Genomic DNA, 27,100 nt, shown 5'->3' on the forward strand with positions numbered 1-27,100 from the left:
GGCCCTAGGTAAGAGCAGGACAGTGTGGCAGCCGTTCAAAGGAGGTACTGAGGAAGAAAAACTCATGGTGAGCCAAATGCTTCCTCCACCTGTCTTGCTCTGGAGGCTGGGTCCAAGGGGGAAGGAGGCCTCTGGTTCTCGACACTGGTGCTGTAACATTGCTCTGACTGCTTTCATCTGGGATGGCAGCTGGTGCCTGAACCTTAGTTGTCCTTCTCACCTGCCTTTCATTTAAATGCAGCTGGTTTATGTTTTAGCTAGGAGATAGGGTGGGCCGAATGCTTTGGCAACACGTGTCTTTCGAGCTCTGGCAAACTCACTCTGAGGTGTACTTAGGTGAGGGATATGCATGCTACATCTCTCTTTCATTACTGTCTTGAGACTGACTTGCTCATGCCTTGGAAGAGGTGTCTGGTGCCGTTAAGTGTTGAGAAACCTCTCAAAGGCTGAAACCAATCAGTACCACTTGATTGCACCATCAGTGCAAAAGAGCAAGGTTTCATAGCCTCCTAAGGCTTCGTCTTTCCTCCCAGTTGCTGGGCTCACTTCCCATGTGCCAGAAAACATTTCTCAGCTGGTGGAAATTATTTATTCATGGTCCTAGCTTGAGCTGTCTGCAGACTGCTGTATCTTGCCAACTGGTAGCCAGACATTACAGCCGACTTAAGTAATCATAGATTATAAGCAGCAACTTTCACGAGGTGAGTCAAAGGGAACAAAGGTTTCCCCTTGAAGGAGCTCGCTTCAGCTTATCACAGCCAGGAGCTGCTTTCTGAGGACCTTTAAATGCCTAACTCCATCCAAAATGAAATACAGCTGTCCAGAGCAGGTAATGCTCTCGTAGCAGCTATGCCATAACTGTGCTGGGAGCCTCTTTCTGTGCTTGTGTGCCCAAGAGTCCAAAACAAATAATGCAGTAGAGAGTATTTGTGCAGTTGATAATTTCCTTGTCATGTTTTCCTGATTGCAATCCCTGCCTAATTAGCGGGGATGCTGCCTCCTCTAGACTCTTGTGGAATGGTGCAGTCAAATGTTAAGTGCTAGTAAAAGCTCCTGTGGTTGATTGTAAGGCCAATAGGCTGATTTTAATTCACACCCTGCCTTAGTCAAACTTTTCTACAGATAGCGTTCATCTTTTTCCCTGTTTCTCACTGTTTCTTGACTGGTGCAAAATGCTGAATTGCAGATGTGCCATTTATTGAAATGCTGAAAAAAAAATGAAGCTGAAATTTAAAAAAAGCATGGGGGAAGGTCAAGCAAAAGGTAAGGCCATGTTCATTTTCAAGACATACCTTTGCAGGCAGCTCTGTAATGGAAAAGCAGAATGCATGATCTTGGTTGGACGGAATAGCCCCTGCAATGGCAAAGAGTATTTGCAGTCCCATTGTCAGGAGGAAACCTAAGAGTCAGAATCCCTCTCTATTGCTCAGGCTGATAAAAAGTTGCATTTTGGCTTCCACAGCCTATTGCATGACCAGGCTCTGAAAGCAACATAGATAGTAACAGCAGCATGTGCAGTATTTTGGACACACTTTTAAAATTGTGGGCTAAGTGAGCAAGGCAGAAGTCCCACCATTTATTTCAATGACATCCAGAAGTTTTGGGAATGGGTCAGATTTGCTTTGCTTCACTTGAAACACTTTCAAAGAGCCAGGTTTTCAGAAAGCATTTCTTGCCTGAGGAGTCCTGGATACCCAGATTGAGACATTTGTATAGATGCATCCCCAAACCACTGACCACTTCTGAAAACTTTGTCCTTCCCAGTGAAGCTTCCCCCTATCCATCTGCTTGGGATCTGGTTGTGCTCCTGTTGGCAGACATGGAGTTTTGCCCTCAGTTTGAATGGAATTGCTGTTTCCCTCCTCCTCTTGCGTTCAGCAGGCTCAGAAGTGCTCCGTCACTAGTTGCCTTAGAGTCCTCCAAAAGGGTATTCTCTGACAATATAGTGTTTTTACAACAGAAAACATTGTCTCACATTTTAATAACTGTATTAATAAAGCGAGGAAGAGATGTTCCTTTGCTGACGCACTGTGTCAGTGACCTAAAGGGCTTGCTTTCTCCGGCTTTCAGAGGGGTGGCATCCCATTTCTCCAGTTCTGGGAGATCCTTTGGGAACTGGGTTCATTCAGCATTGTTGCAGAACCTGCAGAGTATTTTGTTCTGCGTGTGACCTGTAATAACACCAATAGTCCTTGAGCTAAACTGCCCGACCATCTCCATACTTTCAACTTCCATTATACTGTCCTGCTTTCGATTACCAGTTGTTTAAAGCTGTTGAATGAGAGGGTAGAAGAGAAAACCAGTGGGATGCATTGGGGGAAAAGCAGCTGATGAAAAACATTTGCAAACTGGGGACATGCCCTAGTAATGAAACCTGGTATGAGTCCTCAAAAGCACCATCGTGAGAAAATACCAGCAAGAAATAAATAGCTGCCTTCTCCCTAGTCAGTCCATTCTGTCGTACTATAATTTTGCTGAATGCCACACAGTACAAAATGGCTTTAAGGTGCTTGTACAACTGAGCCTTAGCTAAGGAAAAAATTACCTCATCTCTCTATTTCTACCACATGCTGGAATTGCTAATACATTTACTGGTAGTCATGTTTCTTTTGGACCATTGAAAAGTTTCGACCATTTTTACATTGCATTCCAGAAAAAAAAACTATTAGATTTGCTCTTTCCTGAAGGATTGGTGATCGGAGGAGGAAGTAAAAAGAAAATCATAGCTCTTAAAATATCGCAATTTTCAATTTTTATTTTCTGGGAGAAGAACAAAAGAATAGATGTATCCCTTTGCCTGGTGCGAACTTGGAGTTCTTTCTTATCTTATGCTGCTGTTTGTTTGGCTGACTTCTGTACGTTCTTCATCTGTTCCAGTTACTGGCTTTCTGCGATGAATAGGTGCCTTTCTGTCGTGCAGAAAGAGTAAACCCTTTTGAGGCCTTTAAAATTTATGTTCTTAATAATATTTACATTTTGGCATCTGATTCTTGGTACTTGAAAATCTAGTAGCTATTTCTGTAGGGCTCAGCTCTTCGTTTACTACAGTTTCCTGCCATTAACAGCCCTACTGCAGAATGACAATATAATTTCCAACCAAGTCAGTTAAACTGTACTCCCATGTGTGGTGTGTGTCTTTGCTGGCTTGAATGTTCCAATAAAGTTTTCTCACTGATATCTTTAGAGCTGCTCTAATTTGACTGACTTGGACAAGAGTTGTGTTGTACCCTTCTATGGTAGCCTTTATTCAGAGGTTAAGGTCAGTAATTTGCAAAAATCAAATTTTTATTGTGGTTTATTTGCACCTATGCAGCTAGAGGCACCTCAAATTCTGTGAAGAAGGCAGTTAAGAAGAGCAGAAGGTTGGACACCGAGTGGCAGAGCTTAAGGTGATGCAGCATGTGGGCAAGGAGACCTGACCTGCTCGGTGGGGAAAATAAAGGAGGACATGAGGGTAGAGGGTCGTTTCCTCTCTGTCTTGGAAAATCATCTTCCTTTTCTCTTTGCACTTATCAATCTGATTTCATGTGCTGATCACAAGATTCATCAGTCCGAAGGGCCGAAACCTTTGAGCCATATGCTAAATATTTGGAACATGATGAAAATGCCAAGACGTGTGGTATGTAATAACTTTGTTACTGTGGTCAGGAGGATTTAGGCGGAGTTGCAGGCACTGGAATGGAATTTCTCAAGCTTCTACTCTTCATTTCAAGAGGATAATAGAACAGCATTGCATATCCCTTTCCATAACTGGCTGTGGCTTTCTCCTTGGCCTTTACCATTTGATTATTGGTTTTTGTAAGCTTTTTCCGCTTGAAATACTACTGCTAAGTCCTTTAAAATTATTGTGTCTTTCAGGAAAAACAATCAGGTCTTAAGACGCATTTTTTTGGGGGGTGGGGGGAATCTGGAGTTTGTTTAAAGAAAGGGGATCTGAAGAAGATAAAGCAGAGATATCAGCTGTGCAGAACTAATGACACATTCCAAAATAGAATTGAAGAGCTATACAACTCCATGAAGTGCTCCATTCTATATTACCTTTTTTACTGAGAAATCTTTTGAAGGACCAGAATCACACACATGTATTATACATAAAACTCTGTAATGCATGAGAGTATATTTGGATCAAACACTGCATAAGGAAGCCCATGGCACTCTCATAGAGAAAGCAAATGACACTAAATTCCCTAGGTGGGAATCAAAGCCTTTCCAAACTAACCTCACTACCGGCAGATGTTTGAATTGCTAGTAAAAGACACATGCCCTTGCTGCACATACAGTGCGTGCTGCCTTGAACGTCTGTTTTCTGTCCACCCTTGGATGCTCCTGTAGTTCTGGGAACATCCTGGCCAAAGGTGTCAATGTGTATGCTCAGCTGAATCCAAGGAAAGAGATAGGAGAGGTAGATGAGAGCCTTAGAAAAGTATGATACAAAACAGCCAGATTGTCAGAGCTAATAGAGTGACAGCCTGAGTGTGAAAACCCAAATGCTGTGCCCCAGTATCCCAGGGATCAGCCAGCCCTTTATTCAGGGCAAGGGGAGAGAGCAGCAACAGCAAACCTAAATTAACAGTTCAAGCTGACAGAAAGCATTCTTTCTGAGTCAAACCAGAAAGAATAACTTGAAAAAACAGTTAGACTAACTGTTGTTGTATATGCACTACGGATATTTCAAACCCAAGAGAAACTAAGGAAGTAGTGGTGCTTGTTAAAAGATGATATAAAATGATTGGAAATTGCTATTAATAATTCAAATACTTCTGTTAGGCAACTTGCTTCCTTGGAGCAGGTAATTTAATCCTATTGCTCAGGAAGTGCCATTGGTTTCTTTATCCAATAGGTTTAGGGCACGGAGGGCATTTGGATTAACGAGAGGCAGAGATAGTGGGAAAATATTGCATTATCCTTAGCCTTTGGTAAGCCTGGGTAATTAGTGAAACCTTTGCAAGACGTATCTTTCATTTCAATGTAATTGGAAAATAATTGTCTCATCTGGTAGGGATATTATCTGTGTTGATTGATAACACAGGTAATATATGAAACATCTGCTTCAGAGGTACGTGCACTAGCGTGGTTCTGAGTTGGTCAGCTGAAGGCCCCGTAATTAGGTATATTAAAAGCCTATACGAAACAGCACATACCAGCATTTGCTGTTCATTTAAAGGGGAGAAATTGGCCTCTTTGGGGCAGTTTTTGGGTGCCAGCTGAGAATTCCTTGTGCTCACGTACATCAGAATCCCTAAGCCTCCTGTCCTTGAAAATGAGAAGCACGAGTAGGCTGTGGACTTTGCTTTTAAGGATGAACTTTACAAGCTGTAAAAGAAAGAACTTTCAGGGAGAGACAGGAGAATGAGAAAGGAAGAAACAAGTGATCTCCGTAATGAAGGAATAGGCTTGAGACTGAAGATGTTTCCTTCCCAGTTCTGTCACTGGCTTCCTGTCTGATTTTACCACCAGCATCTCTTTGGATTTCTACTTCCCATCTGTAACAAGGGAAATACTAGTATTTCCTTTTTTCCCGCTTTTTGTCTGTTTAGGCAGCAAGCTCTTCGGGCAAGGGGCTCTTCCATGCTGTGCACAGTAAAAAGCTTGGTCCTGTGGGGCCTCATGGGACTCTTGTCATACGAATTGTAACAAAGATGTCCAAAGGCGTATTTTTGGAAAGGTAGCCAGTAGTTTATTTTTTTCTTTCTTTTTTTTGGGGCGGGGGGGTGGGGGTAGGGCAGACTCCTTTACCTTAGTAGCCAGGGAAGTTAATGCATTTCTGAAATGTAGCTTTTAGTAGCTTGGCACAGTTCAATGTTGGGCCCCACAGGCTCTCTGGCTTCTTCATGGTAGTGATCCCCTATTGCAGTGGTTATGTGAATGCATCACTGCTTGTCTTCTTGTCATTGACCCCAAATCAGGTAGTCTTTCCGTTGCAGGGAATAGGAAATAATCTGCATTTTTTTTTAGAACTGAATAGTACTTGTGGGTGTTGACAGTTAAGCAGCCAGTGGTGTTTGTGGGAAAGTCAATAGGGTAAAGGAAGGGGATTTGGTCAGTGTCTGATCGTGTCCTTTGATGTGCGCCTAGACGTGCGTTGGCTGTTCACGCTCCCCCCAGCGTGTTGAATAAATCTCTCTCTCATGCACACACGCACGTGTATATCTAAACACAGGTTTCAGAGGTGTGTCAGATGAACGTGGGGCATTGGATGTTGTGACCTGCAGTCTCCCTGGGCATAATTTCTGTGGGAAAAAGTTACTCTGCTAGATAGGTATGTACCTTTCATTTCCAGGCATCACGGTGATCTGTTTTCAACAGGGCGAACTGTGGTTTGCCCAGGGTCTGGTCTGTAACTGGAGCTACATCTGCTGCTCCTGGGAATGCCAAACTTCGCGTCTGATCTGGAATGCCAATGAGCCCATATAAAGCTGTTAATGTCTGTGTGAGGTTTTTTAGTCCTCATTACCAACCTGATAGAAAGATAATTCCTCAGCTGCTGTTCCAACCTGTGGGATTTTACCCACTTAATTAATTTTCTTTCTTGTTAAAGAAGATCTCTTTTTATGCACAAGAAGCTGTGCTTGACTTGCTTTTGAGGGACTCTTATGTTTGTATCAAAGGCACAGGGGCCCCAGAAGTTGGAGGATGAGCCCTAGGGGCAGTGTGCCTGTGGAAGCTGAGCTTGGAAGCTCTGCTTTGCGTGCTGAGGGCAGGCTCCTGGAGGGGAGCCAAGCCTATGCAGCAGAGGGGACCCTGCCTTCCCTTCCCCGCTCCTCCCTTTTGCCACCACTCAGCAATAAAATGGAAGCTTGTGACGTGACCAAAGGATAACAAACTGCATGCTGAATGCCTGCTGAGAGTTAAAAATGCCAGCCTACACCACCCTCCCCAACCTTTCAGCATGTCAGCCAGCTGTCTGTGTAAATAAATACACATATCAAACAATAAGCAGATGCCTTTTTAACATGCACTGTTTCAGGCTGAGATATTCCTTTCTGGTGCAGCTTATCTCAGCATCTGTCAAGCTAATGCCAACTCCACGGCTCCCTTTCAGTTGTATTTAATGCACAAAGATTTCTGTTGTGGTAAGTGTAAAATATAATGAGGAATTGGCTTGTTTTACATCTGTTTTGGTGTTACTTTTGATGTATAAAATGTTAAATGTGAATGCTTTGTGTTTCTCCCGATCTGTGTCAGTACATAGTGCAAACTCTTGTTCCTTATGCTTGATTAAGTGGCTTTATACAAGCATGTGTATGATTGTAGACGTATCCAAGGATGAAAAAAAAAAAAAAGTCATTTGCAAAATATACCACCGTTGGGGCCCCAAAGCAAACAAACATTGAAGTGGGGAGGAAGCTGTGATGAGGGCTGGATTTAAAATAGAAATAAAAAAGCTTAATTCCAGCAGAGTCTGTTGTACCCGTTAAATCAAATCGAACTCAGGAGGCACAGAGTCTAAAGCCCCAAGGGTGTACCTTAGTACAGTGTTGTGGAAGGGACACCAGAGAGCTGCTAGGCTGGGTCAGATCTTGTCTAATCCGGGGTCTTGTCTCTGATAGCAGCCAGCAGTCATTAGAGAGAATGTAAGACCAGGGCAACTAACTAGGAGAAATTCCACATGAAGCTTTTGTTTATTTTTGTTTTAATATTAAAAATGTATTAAGCCCAGATGACACATAGTCTACTGGCTCTACTTCTCTAAAATTCACCTACAGGGCTAAAGAACAGTCGGATCCCTTGGTGTTGCTGTCCCTCTTTGTCCCTCTGCATCAACCACAGAGAAGGTCCCTGGTTTTTATTGTCCTTATTCAGGTTTCACACATGCTGCTGTCTTTGCTCTAGTCATTAGGAAGGGAATCAAAGGAATCATATTAACTAAAATAAAAAAATCAGACTGTTTATGCAGGCAACAAGTCTTGAAGACTGGTCTCTGTCAGGCTTTTCTGAGGTCTGCTGAGGGAAAGGAAAATATTCCCGCTGCTTGAGACAGTCTCAATTGGATTAGATGTAAACAAAGCAGGGGGGAGGGGAGAGGCACGATCCCCCACTGGAGAGGAGGATTTAGAGGACCTGAGATATCTTCTGTTTCTTAATGTTCCTTGAATAGAGATGATTGAAATCTCTCATCTGAGCAACTACGCACAGAAGACAAAATACAATGTTAGTGACCCTAAATATATTAGAGCGCTCTGCTTCTGATCACAGTGGTACGTCAACTGGAATAGTAATAGGGAATGAATGGGTTTTGCCTACATGGACAGCACTGTTCTTCCATAATGGAAAGGGAAAATTGGTACTAAAAATGCCATTGAATCAAATTTTTGATGACTCTCAGTACACCTGCCTGTCACACTTTCCATCTTGTGGCTTCAGAGCACTTTACAAAGCTGAATAAATTAACGTTTTTTTTCCTCACTGTCTCCAAAGGCTGGGAGTTACTACCCAGTACTGCATGTCTGAAAGGACTAGGACCTCATTCAGTAGGGTAGGTTTCTATTAGGCAGCAGATGCTTTGTCCTGTGCAGAAGTATATGGATGTATGCATTTTGTATATGCAAGCGCTTGCACCTCTCAAATACTTGCCCTTCCCCTTTAAAGAAACCAGGATGTGGTTAGTATGTGTGTATTTGAAGTGCCAGGTTGTGCAGAGCAGGGAAGAGGTTTGTAAACAAACACCCACAGGAGGATGAAGCTTAGCTGAAAGTGTGTGAGTCCGCTAGGGACGGGGGCAAGGAGAACATCTGCCTGAGTACCTGTTTGGTGGGCCCCTGCTCTGCTCACTAGACCGCATTGCTCCTCTAGCACACGTAAGATGAACGACCAGGGTGCAGAGCGCTCCTCGGCAGGGTGTCTCGGGCTGGCACAGCGTGCAGCGCTCCTGTGTCCCACTGAGCCCTCTCCCTTCTCCCGGGGAAGTGTGAAATAGCACTTCTGTGGAGGGGAGCAGGGGGCTGCTGACAGAGGGCTGATACCCGTGTGCATGGCAGGAATTTCCTTTCACGTGGTCTGGTGTGACATTAGCACTTCCCAGCCGGCTTGTTAGTGGCATTGTAATCCACTGGATTGACAAATAAATGCTAGCTCAGCTCAGTAGGGCTGTCTTCTCCAGAGAGCATGACAAGGGGAGCTTGAGATGTCTGGCTGCAGCCCTGTCTCAGTGCCTTACAGGATTGCTGGGTGCAGTTGCTGTGAAAGGATCTTCTCCCCCAGCTTTTCATCTGGACCCTGGAGGAGTTACTAAGCACTGTGATGCAGGGGGGACACTGATGCTCCCTGATGCTGCATGTGAATGGTTGGCATTGGCTTTGGGATGCTGGAGGGGCAAAGCAGCAAGGTAGACTGGGGAGGAGAGAAGTAATGCTATGAAATGGATTTGCGTGGCGCCAGCTTCATATCTGAATTGGAGCTGTCAGGGAGAATGAGATCCAGGCTTGGTGCTGTTCTCCAGAGAGAAGCCGTTATGGAGCAATTGCTCTGTTAAGTGCTGGCTCCACCTCTGTGCCCTGGGTCTGGCTGACTTCTGCAAGGAGAAAACGGACAAGATCTGGCATGATCCCTCCTCCTTTCCCACTGGCTTTTCCTGCCTTTCTCCAGGCTCTGATTTACCTTCTTTCTCTTGCTTATTGCTTTCACCACCTGAGCGTCTCCCACTGAACCCTTCTCCTCCTGGCTCTGTTGGTATCTTCATCCCACCCTTACCTGCCTCTCAGCTCCATCACCTTGCCCTCTTTTCATCCTTCATCTTTACCGGCTCACTCAGTCCAGCATAGTTGTACTCTAACGTCTATCCAGTAAGTGAACATGTGTGTGCACTATTTGTTGCATACAGTACAGGAAGGGGTGTGTGTGTGTGTGTGTGTATGCACATATGTCTTAAACATTTAACTACCTTTGTTTTTTCACACACTACTCCATCCTCTTCACTGGGACTTGCCTTTGGGGAACTCACAGCATCTCTTCCCGGTGTTCCTGTCCTCTCCTGTTTCCCTGGTGACTCTCCCCTGCTGCACAGGGAAGCAGGAGGGAAAGATGCAGAGCAACTCTGTTGCTCCTCTCTTATTCTTTGGGAAATAGTCCTGTTCCTCCCTCTGTCTTCTGGTCAAAACCCTTTTCTGGACAGTCTAAATGGACTGGAAAGTAAGGAGGAAGATTTTGCTGTCAGTCCAGGCCTTGACAAAGTCTTCAGGGTCTCTGCCAGATGCTTCCCCTCACCTCCTTCAGGTGTGCAAGAAAAAGTTGATCTTTACCTAAGTGGGAAGAAGTGAGTAAAGCAAGGTCACGCTCTTCTCCTCAGGCCCAGTATGGAGGTGTGTGTCTTACGTATTTGTCATTGCTGTTTCTGGCAGGTTGACCAGCCTGGACCACGGTGCTAGGGACCTGAAACAAGGACCCTGACTGATGCGCGTTTAGTACGACCTGACTTCTTGAGGAGAACAAGTATTTCTCTGAAGGCCTGTCCCCTCAAAGCAGCACGCAGGTAAGGCACACAGCGCTCCTAATGCTCAGGCTCTGCTGCTGCTGGGCTCTGGCCTTGCTGCAGTGGACTGAGCAGAGGATTTTTTCTATTCATTTGGCTCGAGAGGGGCTTTGTCACCTCTGCCTGCCATATCTGTAGGGGCGAAATCTTACATTGTATTTACAGGACGGGGAATGTTTTTCAGCAAAAATGTACTTTCAGAGGATCAAGACTGCTCATATAGTTGAGATAAATATAGGCTAAAAGTGTGGGAGGAGTATGTTGAAAAAAGAAAAATGTTACAGATGAGATATTAATAAAACAATGCCTAGACCTCTTGTTCTAAAATAATTTTATGTTGAAAATTACCTTAAACAGAAAGCTTTTTAAGAAAAGGAATAAAGCAGTGTATGTTGGGGGGAACGGGTTAAGTAAGAAATTAATTAAATCATTTAATTTTCAACTGGGCAAGATGTTTCAGGTCATCCAAAAGTGAAAAAAAAAAACAAACAGAAAAGCCGTGCAGTTCTAATTGCAATGACTCATGGAAACCAGATCTAGAAAAGATGAGGCCCTTTAGTCCAAAACCTTAATCCCCTACTAGTATGTAACATCGTTCCCAGCAGCGTCTACCAGTCCTGTTTTAAATGATGGGATTTTCCCTTGTCCCCTTGGGATACTATTGCAGAGTCTAATAGAATTAATCTGCTTACTTCTCTTTCAACCCCTGACCACTGCAGATGCAATTAGTAGTAGGCAATGGGAGGATTCTGTTTCCTATGCTGTATTATGAAGGCTTAAGGCTGTATTGTGTTAAACCAGACATCAGTTGCAAGTGTGTATGCATGAGTGTGGCTTATCTGTCAGTACTCATTACAGCCCCATAAACGTCTCTGAACTAGAGTTCTCAGACTCGAAGGAGCTTTTCTACAATAGTAATTCAGGATCTGATAAGGTACAGACTAATGTATTTGAATGCCTGTGAGAAAGATAGTATGATTGGAAACTAAAGTGAAATGCAAAGTCATATGCTGCTCATGCTAGAGACTCTCAGAGGCAATTTACTTCTCTGTTTCTGGAGCATTCACTGGCCTCATTTTTGACTTCTCTCTTGCACAATTTGGTAGGAACTATATGAAATAGTTTTTTGCTGCGTGTGGTACTGCTGGAGGTACCACTGCACCTTTCCATCTGTTAATTTCAGGGCTGTCTTAGATAGATGAATTGTGAGATTCTGCTGTTACTCAGTTTCTAAAGCACATGGATGGAGTTTTGACCTGTTCATACCTGCAAACTACAGCAACAGCTGATCTGTACAAACTCTTTGTGTGGACACTTGGATTCATCCACTTCCAAAGTCGATTAAAAAACACATCCTAATAGAGAAAGCAACTGCAATATAATTGCTATTGGATGTTTCAATGAGGCTGCAATGTGAAGCGCGGCCAGGGGTTCTGAACAAGTGCGCACGTGCCAGCCTTCCACACGGGCCACGTCCCGTCACACAAAAGGAGAAGGTTGCAATCCTGTTCCTCCTCCCTTCCAATCAATCCCTGACTCTAATGTGCCATAGCTTTTCTGGAGTATTTCCTCAAATAGAAAGCCTAAATATAAACTTAGCCACTGGTCCAGTGTTTCATTATCAAGATAAGTTAATTAAGCCTATTAAAATTTGACTAGATTGCCTGTGTTTGTCAAATCAGAATTTCTTAAACACTGAAGATTGAGTTGCAAAGCTTTGATGTGTTCAATGAATCCAGTGCTAATTTGCCCATTGTTTTTAATCAGTTGAAATTCTTTTCCAGCTTGGTGCTTGGCTGCTTCATGTGGTTTTGTAGCATACTTTAAAGGACGGGGAGGTGGTGACTGAAGCAAGGTGTAATGATCCGTAGCGCTTTAGATTGTCTGCAGCTTATGTTCCCTGTCCCTGCTTTTCCAGTCAAGCTTTTTTCCAGTGAAAGTGTCAGTAAACCAAAGGAGAAAGGTACCGTTTCTCCTCTACTCTTCCCCTTTTCTCTGAAAGTTTATCTTGCTGCTCGCTTTTTAAAAGCACTGCATTAGCTGGGGGGGCTGTGAAGTAAAAGGCATGCTTTAAATACAGATGCTGGTGATAGTCCTTTCAAAAGCTGTATTTCTCAAGCTGGGAGCTATTGACCCCTTTCAGCGCAGTCACAAAGAAATCCAAGAGGAAATGGAGGGTGAGGGCCAGCAGGGAATATATATATATATAATTTTTTTCCCCCAAGTCGTCTTCTTACTCCACCCCCTGCCAGGCTGGCTATTGTTTGAGACTCCACATGGGATACCAGTTGCCATATAAGGAAAATGGTATCATGCTACATTCTTTCTAAAAATTGATTTTTTACAGTTGCCTTTTTTTTTTTCCTTTCTGAAAGTTGTTCTGCTTTTGTGGAAGATCTGGGCAAAAGGAAAGCGGGAGGCTACAGTATGCACATATACAGTCTCGGTCTGTGCAAAAGATTTTGTTGTGCCTCCTTTATCATGGTTTAGGTGATTAGGCAAAGCAGCAATAGCAAATGAGGTTCAGATACTATGACACGAGCAGAAGATGTTGCTGCGCATTTTTCTGCATCCTGAACTCGGTAATAATCCTCCTCGCCTTTTGATTTTTCTTGCTTAAGAGGATGCTCAGGCAGTGGGACAGAGGCATGGAGTGTTCCCTTTGTGCCCCTCTTCAGTCACAGTCTACTATTCAGCGTATATTTCCAGTCCTGGTGCAAACACACCTGGACTCTTAGAAGGGGATCCTGCCTTTTGCTCCCAGGGTGTTCCCTACCAGACTGTCCCTATTTCAGTGCTTGAAATTTTAAGGGGTGAAAATCTCTTTCCAACAGAACTTTATGATTTGTGATCGAGAGCTGGGACAAAAACAGTGCTACTGAACTGGGGCTTCCATTCCTTCCTGCTGCCTGAAAACTTGGTTTATGAAATGGCGCTAATCCTCATTGCACTGTGTTAGATGAGGACATGGGGCTGCAGACACCTGAACCTCCAGCTCCCTGCTTCTGCTTTCTTCATTCCTGCTGCTGTGCTGCATAAGTGGCATGCACCAGTTTGGGCCACTGCTTTCTGCTGCTCGATGACCAAGGCCACTGCTGGGGATGGCCATAGTCCAATTATCCCCAAAGACAGCTGAAGCATTTGAGGCCTCAGGAAGCAAGGCTGCATGCAGCAATAGTTTAGAGGCTGAGTTGCTTCCGCAGGCAACAGGGGTGGGTCAGAACATGTGCCGGCTCAGGAAATGGCCTGAAAACACCCCCGAGGTTTGGGGTTTGTTTCGTGGTGCAACTGTCAATCGTTGGTGAATAGAAACTGTACGCTTTTTGGGAATAAGTCTGAACTGCAAACAAATCCACTTAGTGACTTGTGCAAAGGAACAGCTGGAGCAACATGAGCATAAATAAGTCTGAATCCCCTCTCTCCAGAAAGCGGAGGCAGAGTCTACAGTGGGAAAAGCATAGGTCTGGGAGCTGGGAACACAGCCAGCTCTTGGAGAGGAGTGAGTGCGTGCTTCTGCATGCATGCATGAGAGTTGGACACTCTTCTTCTTGTGTCCTCTTGTATCAGTAATTAGGATACAGTCTTTAGTGGTGCTCCCTGTGGTTGCCGTCACTTCTGGCTCCCTGTGATGCCCTGTTGATTCTCCCTATAAAAATCTGTTCAGCAACTGATAATGTTGCAGACTTCTTAAGAACAAATGCAGACAAAAAAACCACTCCCTCTTAGAAATATCAGCAACAAATTTTGGGGTTCATTTACCACAATCATGTCATAATACTCAATCTGTGTTATGCTGAGGTGTGATTACAGAAGTGGAAAAAAGGAAAATACTTTCTAGAAACACTTTTTTTTGCAGAGAATTATTTGTTTATTATTATTATTACCTGTGTATGCATTGGCAATATACACTTTTTTCTTTTAAAAATGTTGAACAATTGGACAACTTATAAAGAAATTGCAATTTTGTGAAAATTAAGTAAGGACTTTTTAAAGATTCAGTGTTTTTTGTAAAAGCCTGGAAATGGAGGCCATGTTGGCGAAAGGAAGCAGATATCATATTGAGAAAGTTCTAATTTTCTTTAATTTTTCTTTAGACTGTGAGTTAAATTGTTTGGAGAAGCTGTGCTACTCTCATATCTCTGCAAAATGAGTCTCCAAGAGAATCTTCCTGTACGATAAATAGTGCTTATACTAGAGATACAACTGTGGAAGCCTCCTGGGCTCTACTAAGATGCTTGAGTTTGCACCAGTAAGGCAGGGGAATGTCCTCACGTAGCTTTTTCTTCACAAAAGATAATTTGGTGCCTCCCAAATGCCGTCCACTGTGGTATCCGAGAGGACATGTCACTCACAGCGAGTGGTGTGGAACGATGCGATGCCCCATGTGCTCGGTTCTCAAATTACCAATGAAGCAGCTAACGACTTCTGACATGTACATGCCTGTTGTTGGGCGTCTGAGCTAACATTGTGCAGATAAATGGGACGCTCCTCATCCGACAGCTATTGTTTCAAGCTCTCTGCAGACTCCCAGGCCTCGTGTTTTGGTTACAGTCTGCTCACATTTATACCTGTCCTAATAACTGTCTTGGCCAACGATGGTATGTTTGTTATATGCACATGTATAAGTGAAAGATGAGCGTAAAGGGTGAGCGTCAGGTTGGCGATGTGTCCGGAGGGCAGGCAGAGCGCGTGCCGCCAGCACCGTTTCAGTCTCACTCCAAGCATGCCCGGCAGTGGCCAGCAGCCACCTGCGGGCTCCCGGAGCTGAGGAGCCCCACTTGGGGTCTCAGCTGGGGTAGCAGGTGGTTTCAGCTCTTAATTTCTGCTGCTGAAGGTGCTGTAAGCTAACTCCTCAGGCTGTAAGTGGCTGCTGACAATGTGGTGCGTGTTTGCCGCTTCTGTCTCTTACGGGTCTAGAGGTGACACAAATAGCCAGAGGGCTCAAACGCCGCTGCAGCTGACTCTGCCAGAGGTGGACTGGCCTTCTGAGAGGTATGGCCCCAGACACTTGGAGTTGGTGCTTCTGATGTTAACCGCGGTGCACGTGGGGACTGGTTTTGGCTGTGCATGTTTTCCTGTGGAGCCAGGAGCTTGTGTGACATGTAAATGATAATGAAGGAGGAGGAAATAAATTGTCATTAGAAATAGATCTCTCTCAGTTCCTATCACTTAGTTCTAATGCTACAGTAGTCATTTAAAGCTTTTTTTGCCTGACTATATCACGGGTAGAGTGCTTTGTCAAGGGAAAATGGGGTTTACCCAATGTGACAGGGCAGGAAAGCAAAGCAGCCTTTCATCGCCGTGCTGAGTCCTGCGGTGGAGCGGCTGAGATGGTGTCACTCAGAACAGCAGTGAAGGTTTTGCATCGCTTGTTTTGAGACCTACAGAAGTACATTTGCTTTTGATTTGTGAAATTTGAAAAATACTGAGTGAAGCTGGGGACTTAGTTTAAGAGCTGCTAGAATTATTCTCTCGCTGTAGAGATTTCTCAGGAAGCAACTATGTAAGAGGGGTATACGTGCATGTACTTGAAGCTTTTTTTCTTGGGCTTATGAGTAAGAGCTGGGATCAGTGAAAGGTGATAACTATTAAAATCAGTAATAAGGATAGTATTACCCTATAAGTAGTGAAGCGGGTTTGGGGAGTTTTTGCATTGAATTACTGGCTCTGCACCTAGCCTGCATTCTGGGAGTGGGAAGTAGCTTGGTTCCTCTCTGTCTGTCTTCCCCATCTGCATAAGGATGGTAATAGAGCTGCTAAGTTTTCTCTTGTAGAAAAAGGTGACAGAAGTATTTTATTTTGTGCAGAAACTGGGTTTGTGAAACTTCACATTCCTTTTCAGAGGAACCTGAAGATGAAAAAGTTTTCATTCTGGAGGGTTTATCTTCATTTTTTTTCCTGTTGCTCCTCCTTTCTGTGACAAAGCAGGAATGGGGCAGGGAATTAAAAAAGGAAAGAGGTAATCCAGAAATCCCCTCTCCTCACATGAAAAACTGCCCATCAAAAAATGCCTATACATCTTACAAAAAAAAAAAAAAAAAGAAAACCAGTTTATTTTTAAACTTGCAGAATATGGAAAAGGTTATTACTACTCTGGAATGCCCTGACCTGTTTTAAAGCTGAGGTTTGTTGCTCGCATTGCTGTGTCTATTTAGTACAAAATCTTGAGAGCTCTTTTGTGAGGGGAGCCTACATGTAGGTCAGCTGCTGGCCAGGCTTCTGCGCAGTAAAGATAATGATAATCTAATGGCTGATTTGTCCTTTGTAAAATGACTCATTCTCTGGTTAGCTTCTGATGGATGCGAGCTGCATCCTTGGCAGATGTTACTTTTGTTGACAGTACTGGCAGATAAGAAACTAGGAACTGAACAGCCTTGGACATGCTTGTGCTGGACGTTCAGGGCTGTTCTCCTTGGTAGCATGTGGCAGGAGCTGTAAGGTGGAGATGACATGCAGGCATTTTGTGGCTGGATGACGTGATGGGATATAATGGCAGTGGTCTGCCTGTATTTTAGCTTCAGTGCCCAGCATAGTGAGGTCTTAAGCTCAACAGGGGACTGGCTGCAGCTGTTACTTTTTTTGAAAAAGTGGAGCACAGCACATGTACGACTGGACCAACCCCCCCAGCAGCATGTGCATAAACAAATAAATTCCAAAGAAGTATGTTTAAGCAACATAAACTTGCTTTTTTAATCATTTGTGCGTTTATTTTGAAAAGTTTATTTTGAAAAGTTTATTTTGAAATCCCCCAACACTCACCAGGTGCTAGTTTTCAGATGGGCTGTAGCACTGGCTTGAAATCTTAAAAGTATATCGCAGCTTTAACAGGCTCACTCCCTCCCTGCTGCATGGCCCGAGCCAGGCCCTGAGCCCAGGAGGGTAGGAGGAAGCTTTTCCTGGGAACTAGCTGTTCTGGAATTGCCATCTCGAACTGCTTCTGGCACCTTTCCCTGGCGACTGTTGATGACAGGATAGTAGAGTTTATGGCTACCTGACCCACTGGTTTCCCCATGTTCGGCAGCAGGGCTGGTTATCAGGCTTGGGCATTCCTGCCTACTGTCTGGGTAGCCCTTGCTGATGCTAGAGAGAGACAGATGGACACCCACTGCAATACAGATGACATGTATGTCGAGGCAGAATTTGTCACTGACTCATCAAACTGACCTGGACCATTTATAACCTCTGTGGCTGCAAAGTACATCCAAGAGTACATTTCAAGGAGACTAAAAATAATATCCTCAATTTTAATTTATTTCTCCCACAAGTATTCAGTCAACAAGAAGGAAAGGAATCGGTTTGTCCTTTTTTTTTCCCCCCATGCTTAAGTGTTCAGCTCTCAGAATGGAGCTGTAAGTTTATCGCAAGTTATTGGCCTGTTAGTTGAGTTGGCTTAGTCTATGGATCACGTTACTGGAAAGTGGAATCACTTGCCAGAACCGCCTTTGCTTTTCCATTTCCCTTTCCATCTCCCAGTTTTGTATGTTATCTGGTAGCAGCACTGAAGGCCAAACTCTCACTGAACTGATTGGAACCAGGAGTTGGCATTCCACTATTCCGTCTCCTTCTGCCAAAAGCCAGTGTTCAAAACAAAGACTGTATGTTCAGACTACTTACATGAATACAATTTATGGTCATTTAAAATACCTGAAGATCAGTATAGCAAAGCTCTCATTCTCCTAGTGACTTAGTATGACCACACAGTGGATAAAGTTGACTATATTCAACAAGTCTTCATCCGAGGAAGAGGGGATAAGTGATGGTGGCTTTTAAAAAGGAGTAATGAAATTTTTTTTGTTGTTTTGTTTTGTTTTTTTTTTTTAAAAAGATGTAGCTGGAAATGACTCATTTGGAACAGCTAGATGTAAGTGTAAACCTGAATCCAGATGTTTAGGACTAGCAATATAAATCCCTAGGGGTACTCAGTAGTCCTGAGTATTAGGTGTACAAAGCTGAAAGTGCTGCCTTAGCTGCTTGAGATCTTGGTCTTTTGCTATGTGTTTTTTCTATTGATCAAGAATAACGGTCATTGATGAAAAGTGTAGCGATCTCATGTTTCTTCTCCTGTGAACAGAAAATCAGCTGTGTGTATCAAGTCTGTGAATCACATCTCTGTACAAGATCATTTTTATGAAAGACAGAAATTATGCAAACCTTTTTTCCAAAATCTGCACAGAGACTGTAAATCTTCATAAAATCAAGTTGAAATTAAGCAAATAGTTTCAGTCAACAAAAGGGTTACATATATATTTGTAAACATCAAAATACTTCCAGATTTTTTAATGCAGCATATTTTTGTTTTAGAAATGCCAAAGCTGATCCTTTCAACATTTAAAAATGAAAACCACATTTTCCTATTAAAATTTGATCCAAACTTTTTATAAAAAGAAGTTTGGGGTTGTTTGCTGTGGTGTTTTTTGGAGGGGTGTTGTGTTTTGTTTTTTTAAGTTAGGAAATAAAAAAAAATAAAGTTTCGTCTTAGATTGAACAAAACTTTGGGGACGTGATGTGAAGAAATACCTTTGTATTGTTTTAAAAGTGTCAGAAGAAAAATCTTTCAGTTCAAACTGAAGCAATTCTTACCCTCTGTTTTTTTTGGTTTTGTCACCCAAACAACAAAATCCGTAGATCATCTTGCTATATACTTTCTGGTGATACTGACACAGAGTAATTTTTATTGCTTTTTGCTAAAATAAAATTTGTGCCCCATTGCTGGAAGAGTTTGGGGTTTGCCTGGCAGAGTTTGGGGTTTGTCTGCTCATTAGAGCATTACTCTTGCTTCTGCTGATGAGTTGCTTTTGTTGCTTGTAGTTACAGGTAGTCTGTTTGCTGTAGCTTTTCTTGTTCTTATTTTCCCGTCCACCTCTGAGTTACTGAATACTCTCAGCTGCAAGTCGAAGAATAAAGCATGCGTGCTCGTAGTTATCATTAAATGTTTTCTTTGCTAATTCTCTGTTATTGTGCCCCAGTGACTTGCAGCTGAGGATTGAAATGACTGCCCTCAGCACCAGCAGTAGGCTCTGCTTGAAACCTCCAAAGGATATTGTTTATAGTTTGCCTCTCTTGCCTGTATCCCTTGTACGATGCCTTCCCGAATGAGCGGCTCTCTCCTCCCCATCCCAAGTGATGCTATTACTGAGGAATGTTGGACGGATACCATTATACACATACTGGAGGTGCCCCCAGATTTGGGGTTTGAGCTTGATTTAAAGGGGAGGAGATGCGAGAAGAGAATGTTGTTTTTAGTAGGGACCCAGACTGCAGTGCTTTGCAGAACTGTTTTAAATATGCTCATCAGGCAGGGAGGTCTGTGGATGCAGGGGAGGGCTCGGCGAGCTTTTCAGATGTTTCCATGCACTGCTCAGGGCTGCTGTCCCAGGCACGTACTTCAGTAATGCTTCTGGGAAAGGCATTCTGGGAATAATCAGTCAGCATCGCCCTGGGTTTCTTCTCCATCAGAGCTGCTCTGTCGCGTCTTTCAGTGCTGCTCATTTTATTTTTAATTTCTGAACGAGGGATTGTTTTGCACAGACTAGCACCAGGCAGAAGAGTTTGGTCTTGCAATGGGCTAAGCCATCTGGCTTGTTTTCTCTAAAGCACTTAAATGGGTGTTTAAAGTTGTAGGTCCAGAAGAAGCCAGTGGTGGTAGGGCTTTGCTGAAGTGTGCTCTGAATGTCTCAGTGGTTTCCTAGATCAAGATTAAGTTGTTCCCTGGGATCTTTGCTGTCACCTCTGATCTGGAGCACTCCCTATCTTAGAAAGGACCTCCGTGCTTCAGCTTTGCAGGGTGGCCATATCGCTGACCCACGTCTTTCCCCCTCTTTCTTCTGTCTTTCCTCTGCCTCCAGATTCTTTGATGCAACTCAGCTCTGCCACAGTCAACTGCTTATTGTCCTCTTTCTTTTGCTGAGGCACTGTTGCAAAGGGCTTTTTGCAAAAAGGACACGTTGGGAGGGAAAGGCTGTAAAGAAGATTTATGTGATCCAAGACAGTCTTTATATGTGTAAGAATTTTGGGAGAAAGCTGGTTTGATGTAAAAGATAAAGAGAACTTTGCCTTCACTCTGAGTGAATGAGTGGGCAAACTGGGATTGAAATCCAGAAGCACCTGGTACCCAGGTCTCAGCTCACACTTCTGACTTAAGCAAATTGTAAAATTGGTGTGGTTGGCTGGGGAGGACATACCCTGTATTGCAAAGGATCTGGCCTTCTGGCACTAGAGCTGCCCTTCACAGCAGTAGTGGGAATTGCATGCTATGAATTAATTGCCTTGAGGACACCTGTACAATGTGCACTTTGGCCGGTCTCTTCTGATGTTCCCTGTCATTGTTCACAAAGGAGGAAAGGAGGACTGTACTTATTTTTCCCCAGAGTTCAACTGGGGGTGACACTATATTCCAGGGAGGTAGTTCTTTACCTCTCTTAATGAGTAACTTCATACTGTGCTGCCTCCTACAATAACAGCTGTCGCTACTAGAAGGAAAAGAAGCTATTTGCCAAGGCAGCGAGGCTGTATAAATTGTTAAGAGAGGAGGGAAGGCACGGGCAGGGAGCTGAGATTATAGCAGGAGCCATGAGAATTCCTAAGCTCCAAAGAGTGCTCCTGATTTTAGCATTTCATGCACCCCTAGGTAGTGTTTGTTTAATGTTTCTAGTCATGGTGAATGAAAGAAAAAATCCCGACTGGATAGTATATCAGTCCTGTGACGATGAGGAAGGTTAGACTATCTGTTGTGTTTGCTGTACAGTGTTGTATCGTGAATGATGTTTATGGTTAAGATCCTGAAATGTTGGCACAGCATCAAGTAACGTGGGAAAGGGCCCTTGTGACCTATTTTTCGTACTAGATACAGGGTTCCTTTGAATTAAGTCTGGATTGAATAAGAGCACCTTAACGCAGCAGTTTGCCATACCTTTCTTTCTTCTATTCATGATCATTCTTTCCTGTGTATCTGCAATTATATAATGCCTGTATGGCAGCTCCAACAATTGTTTGGGAGGCAGTCGAATGCTACAGAAGCTCTATGTGTATACTTCCCGTTCTCTGTCAAATAACTTCATCCTCTGCAATTTGTGTTTTGAATGCCAGTGGCCTGTAGATCACCTGTGAATTGAAGATGCTTAGGGACTGGGTTTGTGTGTTTTTTAGCTCTTGTCCGTAACTTTCTTAGTTCATGGTGTTCTTTGGTCTTTCCTCAAATACTGAACCTCTGCCAAAGTAAGACCATCCCAATCTCTGTCAGCATCAGCTGTACAGGGGAGGAGAGTGGAACAGGGTGTCATGAGTAAACCTGCCCAAAGCACCGTGAATGAAATCTGAATGTCACTGAGGTTAGTGGTAATACTCCCACTCACCTCCTTGGCACTAGAAGTTTATCCCCTTACCAATGAAGAACTTGTTTCCCCTTGTGAATTAAGGGTTGATGGATCGTTTGTTCTCAGCTGACCTTTTCTCCCACAGACCATCTTTGAAGCCTGGCGATGTGTGTGCATATCCATTAATCATGGCATTGGTAGGTTTTGCCTGGCCAAAACTCAGCTCCAGGAATTGAGACTGCTACTTATAGATGACTAGTAAATTTGGAAAGTTCCTGCAGTAGGAGGAGGTGGACCTAGGTGAGAGCATACACAGCACTGAGAAGTAAAAGAAAACATCACAGTAAGTTTTGCGGACTGTCCCTGGCACCTTTCCAGCAAGCAGTGCTGGGAAAGCAGGCAGCCCCAGGGAGCTTTTGTTGTCAGAAGGTAGGTAGAGATCTTGCTCTACACTTTGCCTTTATTCTTTAAAATTGGAAAAGCTTCTTCTCTCCCACACTCTGTGAAGTCTGGCAGGGTACCTGCCCCAACTGGTCCTCCTGTGCATTGCAAAGGTTTGCAGAGCCTCAGCAATGCCTGTTGCCTGGATACAGGGCAGCCCTGCATCTCAGCGCCCCACCCAGCCCTGCGAAAGTGGGGGGCTGCAGGGGGAGAGATGGGGAAATTAAGCCTTGTGCGCTTGGAGGCAGGAGCATTAAGTCTACCTGTTGCAGCTTGTAAGCTCAGGGTTTCCTTTTACTTTGCTATCATTATTATTATTTATCATTATTATCGACAGGAGAAAAGTACAACCCAGCTGCTCAGTGAAGAGATCTGAGGGCTCCCGCAGGGTGAAGCGCTTCATGCCACTTAGAAAACCAGGCATTGTGCTGTCTCTTGAATAAGCATTTTATTTCACATGCTTGTTCTGAGCCTCCTGCTGTTGCTCACACTACAACTGCTGACAAGTGGCCTTCCTGGCAACATGGCATCAGAGCCTGTGAGCTGTCTTCCCTCTGGCTGAGACCCTGGGAGAACAATATGAAGAAGACAATGACTGTTGAATATTTAAAATAAAGTATTTCCTCTTAAACATGAAAATGCTCTTTGTGCTTCATACGCATCACTGCCTGGTGACAGCGATTGGCCGAGTCATGCATTATTCCTGTGTTCAGGTAGGACTATGCTAACTGCACTGCAAGAACTTTCTCCTCTCTCCTTGGCTGAGCACATGAAAGCTCATTGTAAGCAGGATGCCCTGTTGTATAGCATATGTGTAAATGTCTAAGAACTTTACTAACTAGGATCAGTCAAAAATAATTTTTAAGCTCAGTTACTTTAAATTTGGGCTAGTTCATATTGTAATGCAGTGGGTTTTGATGTGTATGTCTGTAGAGCACTGTGCTGTTTCAAACAGCACTTGGGAACTGTGTCAGTGAGCTTTAGTAAAGTAATGGTAATTAACCTTTAGATTGAGATAGCAGGCAAGATCTCTAATAATGAACCAAGGTCCTCTTGTTCCTTATTTGCATGACGGAAATACTATCTGATCTAAGAACACATACATTCAACTTTGTAAGATGAGAACACAAATGAGTATAATGCGGTGGGGGTGAAATGAACACCTGAGCAAGGCCACATTGAAGTCAATGACTGTTCTACTGACCATACTAGGCACTGGGTTTGGTCTTAAATAGGTTCCATGTTGGGCTTCTAAAAACACATTATCATAATCTCCGTGACATGGAGCTCAACAATGCACAAAGTTTGTCCTACGTGAAGATTGGCTCATCTTCATTGCTGAGGGAGGGCAGCACCTAACTTTGAACTAATATTACAAGCAAAACTCTTAGAAGACTGAAAATCTGGAGAGTTTTAAGACAGATAGTAGAAGGTCGGGAAACTTGGAGTATTTTCCTGGGTCTTTAGAAAATATTATTTATGAAAGTATTTGCATCTCTGCAAAATGAGTGCAAAGCGATCGATGACACAAGCGTATTGTTCCGATGTTCTGATGTTGTAGTTCACACTTTGTATTTCTGTTTACACGTGTATGAAGAATGGCAGAAGATGAAGGATGTGGCTCACTGAGACTCCTTGTGAGGCGACTGTTGAAAGGCTGGGCTGAATATTAGAATCTGCTTTGTCTTGGCTCTGTGTATGTGTATATAAATATACATATATACATACCTATATATGTATGAAAATATGCACATAAAGCCCCTGATTGTCAGCAAATAACACTATTCACAGAAGCTTAGTATCTGCTGTAAGCAGAAAGAACAAGCCCTTCTCTCTCCTACTGAAAGCGAAGTTAGACATAAAATCGCTATAGACTGGTACAGGGTTTTTGTCATATAAATTTTTTATTCCTCTCTTCTTCCTGTCTTCATGAATAAATTTGTTAGGTGTTTTACCAGCTCATTTGTTTAGGTAAACCAAGTACACGCTAACTAAGGGTATCAACAAAATGCTATATCTTAATCAGATTTTAGTATTAATATCCCTCTGACCTGTTGGATTAAGCACTTTACACCACATAAATTTTCCTGTTTAAAAGTAAAAACACACCCGTTTCTCTTCCCTGATTTTTTTTTTTCCTAATACAGACAGTAGGCAAAAGGGCTGCATAATTTCTGGAATGAAAGAGTAGATGGGAGGAGTGAGCGTGCACTCTGGTTCCTGCTGAAATGAAGAGTGGAGTAACATTTTTGGGAACTGTATTAGCATGAAGGAGCTTTAAAAGACAGTGATCAGAATGAAGATTGAGATTCTTACCTCTGTAGACAGATCTGCGTGAATGACAAGGCTGGGCTGAACATCAGCTTTATTGAGACAGTAAGGAATCATCACTAATCAACTACCTCTTTACTGGGAAAAACCCCATAGCTCACAACATACAGAAGGACAAATAGTTATGGAACTGCAACAAATTCTGATTGAAAAAACTGCTTGAAAGAGTTCTAAACCAGAGTTAGCTGTGCCATACCACCTCCTCTTCTAGCCAATTTACGGTAATAAGCGGTGTGATAGGAATTGAATTGAACACGTGCAGTATTGAAACACTGGATTAAAAAAAATGAACCTGATTTCAAGTTTTGTTTCAAAGAAATGTTGGGAGGGTTTTTTCCACAGCACATACAACAGGTAGATCCAAAGTCTATAAAAAGCTTGAAGTCTAGTCTCAGATTTTTATTTAGTGAATCCACAGGTACAGTATTCACTAAAGAGTTTAGCAGTGCGTTGAGCTTCAAATCCTTTGGGAAACTAAAAATATGAAACAGGCCAAAAGGCAGCGCCAAAAGAGGCATAATTATTTTTGTAAGGTTAAACAATTAACCTCTCTTTCTAGATTCAGCACCATCCAAAATTCAAAACTTAAACTAATGAAAGGGAAATGGGACAAGATTAGTGGACTTTTAACTGCTGTCTTTCCCTCCAGCTGTGGGACATCAAAGATGTATAAGCCTTCATTTTCTGTGGCTTTATTGAAAATGCTCTCTTATCCTTCTGAGTGATGTGGAAGGGGTGGGATATTACAGCTGCGTTTGGGCATGGCCTCAGTGCATTTTACTGGTCTTTCATGACATTGCAGAAGCTTCTTTTGCCCATTATTGATTTTTTTGTTGTTGTTCGTTTGAGACAGTTTGCCTGGAAAACAGAAGGTCTTGGTTGGCTTCAGAGTGATTTATGTGATGATGATGAGTTAATGTAATGGAGACGTCATATACATACGTTTGGAGTTGGGTTAATTAAATTACTGAATTAACTGAATTAAATTTTTTAAAGGAGTAAGACAGTGTATCAGCCTATCAGAAACAAACCACCCTCACATCGCTGATTAGAGGAAAATAATTAGGATTGAATGCTAAATTTAGATTCAACTGTAATTTACAGGAGTGTTTGTTTAAAGAAGAGCCAACAAAAGGAATCTTGGCTTGGAGCATCACCAGGAAAAAGCCTTTTTATGTGTTAGGGCCATGTAGCGACCAACTGCGGAGATGAGCTGCTAGAAGTGACATGTCTGATTTATTGCCCGCTGCCGTTTTGAGAGTGTTTGCAAGCTGAAGTATCTGTTATGGTTAGGATGATTACAATGGGGATTTATTTTATTTTAGAGAGAGAAAGAAAATAAGTACTTTTTTGTGGCTTCTGGGTGTGGATGACTTCTGTGGTTGCTTTTGGTTCTTAAGCAATGCCAGCCTGGGCTGCTCGGTGTCACTTGTACTTTCCCTACAGAGGGAGCTGAGGCTGGTCAGTGGGAGGAGAGCCTGAGCATGGTGCCCCAGCTCTTACCCCAGTGCGGTGGGACAGCAGAGGGACAGCACTGCAACGGGGCTTTGCCAGAGGCAGACAGGTAGATCTGGCAGGGCAAAAAATTGCACTCTTACCCTGGTGGGAATTTCTGAGTGGGTAGTTAGGATCCATGCTCACTGTATTAGTTTTCTGCTGTTTCTGGTATATCAGTAGGTCTGCAGCTCGTTTTGGTTCTGCCTCTTAAAAACATGGATGTGTCAGTGCATTGCAGTTGGAGGCTATCTCTCAATGTCCAGTTGGAGTGCTCTGTGGAAGATGCTAAGATCTAGCTAGCTAGTTGTTTTATATACTGTTCACTCCAGTACTGTCTTTCATCCTAAGTTCCCAAAATGCTTCCTAACCTGTACACGGTGGAATTGCAAGTGGCCTTTTAAGTAGGGACATAAGCAAAACACTGATGCCTTTCACTGAAAAACATTGTTTTCCAGACTCAAAAGACTTGGAACTTTAATTTGTGCAAAACATTGCACCATCTTTAAGTTAGGGTCGCGCAGAAAAGGTGTGTTCTGTTTCATCTATCTCATGAAGCAGAGGTCAGGTTTTGAAATTTTACGGAGATTCTCTTCTCTTCTGTTGTGGTCCAAAAATATAAACCCTGCTATAGTTTTAAGTAAAGAAACAAATAAAAAAATATAGATCTCTATCACTACAAGGTGCATTCTCAAGAACCACCTTGGTTTGGCCTGGTGAAATTTTTAAGTCAATAGCCTAGCAATTAGGTTGCTTGTGTTCCCTGGTTAGAACTGGGAAGACCAGGAATGTCACCCTGAATCTTCTGTGTCCCAGGTTAATGCCCCATTGACCACACCTCTGGCTAGTTAAAAGTTTCTCTCTTGCTTTGATTAAAAGCTCCATCCTGGATTCACAGAAATATCACAACATGCCTGGTTTTGAGTCTTAAAACAAAATGAAACAACAATTCTCGCTCCCCAAACGGAAAGAAATTCACAACTGACAGATTCAGGTTTAATCTGGAAGATGCAGCAAACTCTCAGGAGGTCCATGATATTCTATCATGCAGAAT

The 27,100-nt window shown here is 43.1% G+C and overlaps 1 protein-coding gene across 7 annotated transcripts in view; it reads left to right on the plus strand.

Annotated features, from left to right (window-relative positions):
* Positions 1–27,100, plus strand: part of TSPAN18 (tetraspanin 18) — a 126,996-nt gene that overhangs the window by 52,042 nt on the left and 47,854 nt on the right. For 6 of the 7 annotated variants that reach the window (XM_087746023.1, XM_087746028.1, XM_087746026.1 and 3 more), the window contains exon 2: positions 10,338–10,468. The gene's annotated coding sequence lies outside the window, so the exon portion shown is untranslated. Of the gene's footprint in view, positions 1–10,337; positions 10,469–24,508; positions 24,598–27,100 lie in introns of those variants that run through there. The other variant, XM_009472833.2, reaches the window with a different exon arrangement.

The sequence above is a fragment of the Nipponia nippon genome, unplaced genomic scaffold (assembly GCF_047370975.1).
Source record: "Nipponia nippon isolate SJK-2023a ecotype South Korea unplaced genomic scaffold, ASM4737097v1 scaffold_10, whole genome shotgun sequence".
Classification (NCBI taxonomy): Eukaryota; Metazoa; Chordata; class Aves; order Pelecaniformes; family Threskiornithidae; genus Nipponia; species Nipponia nippon.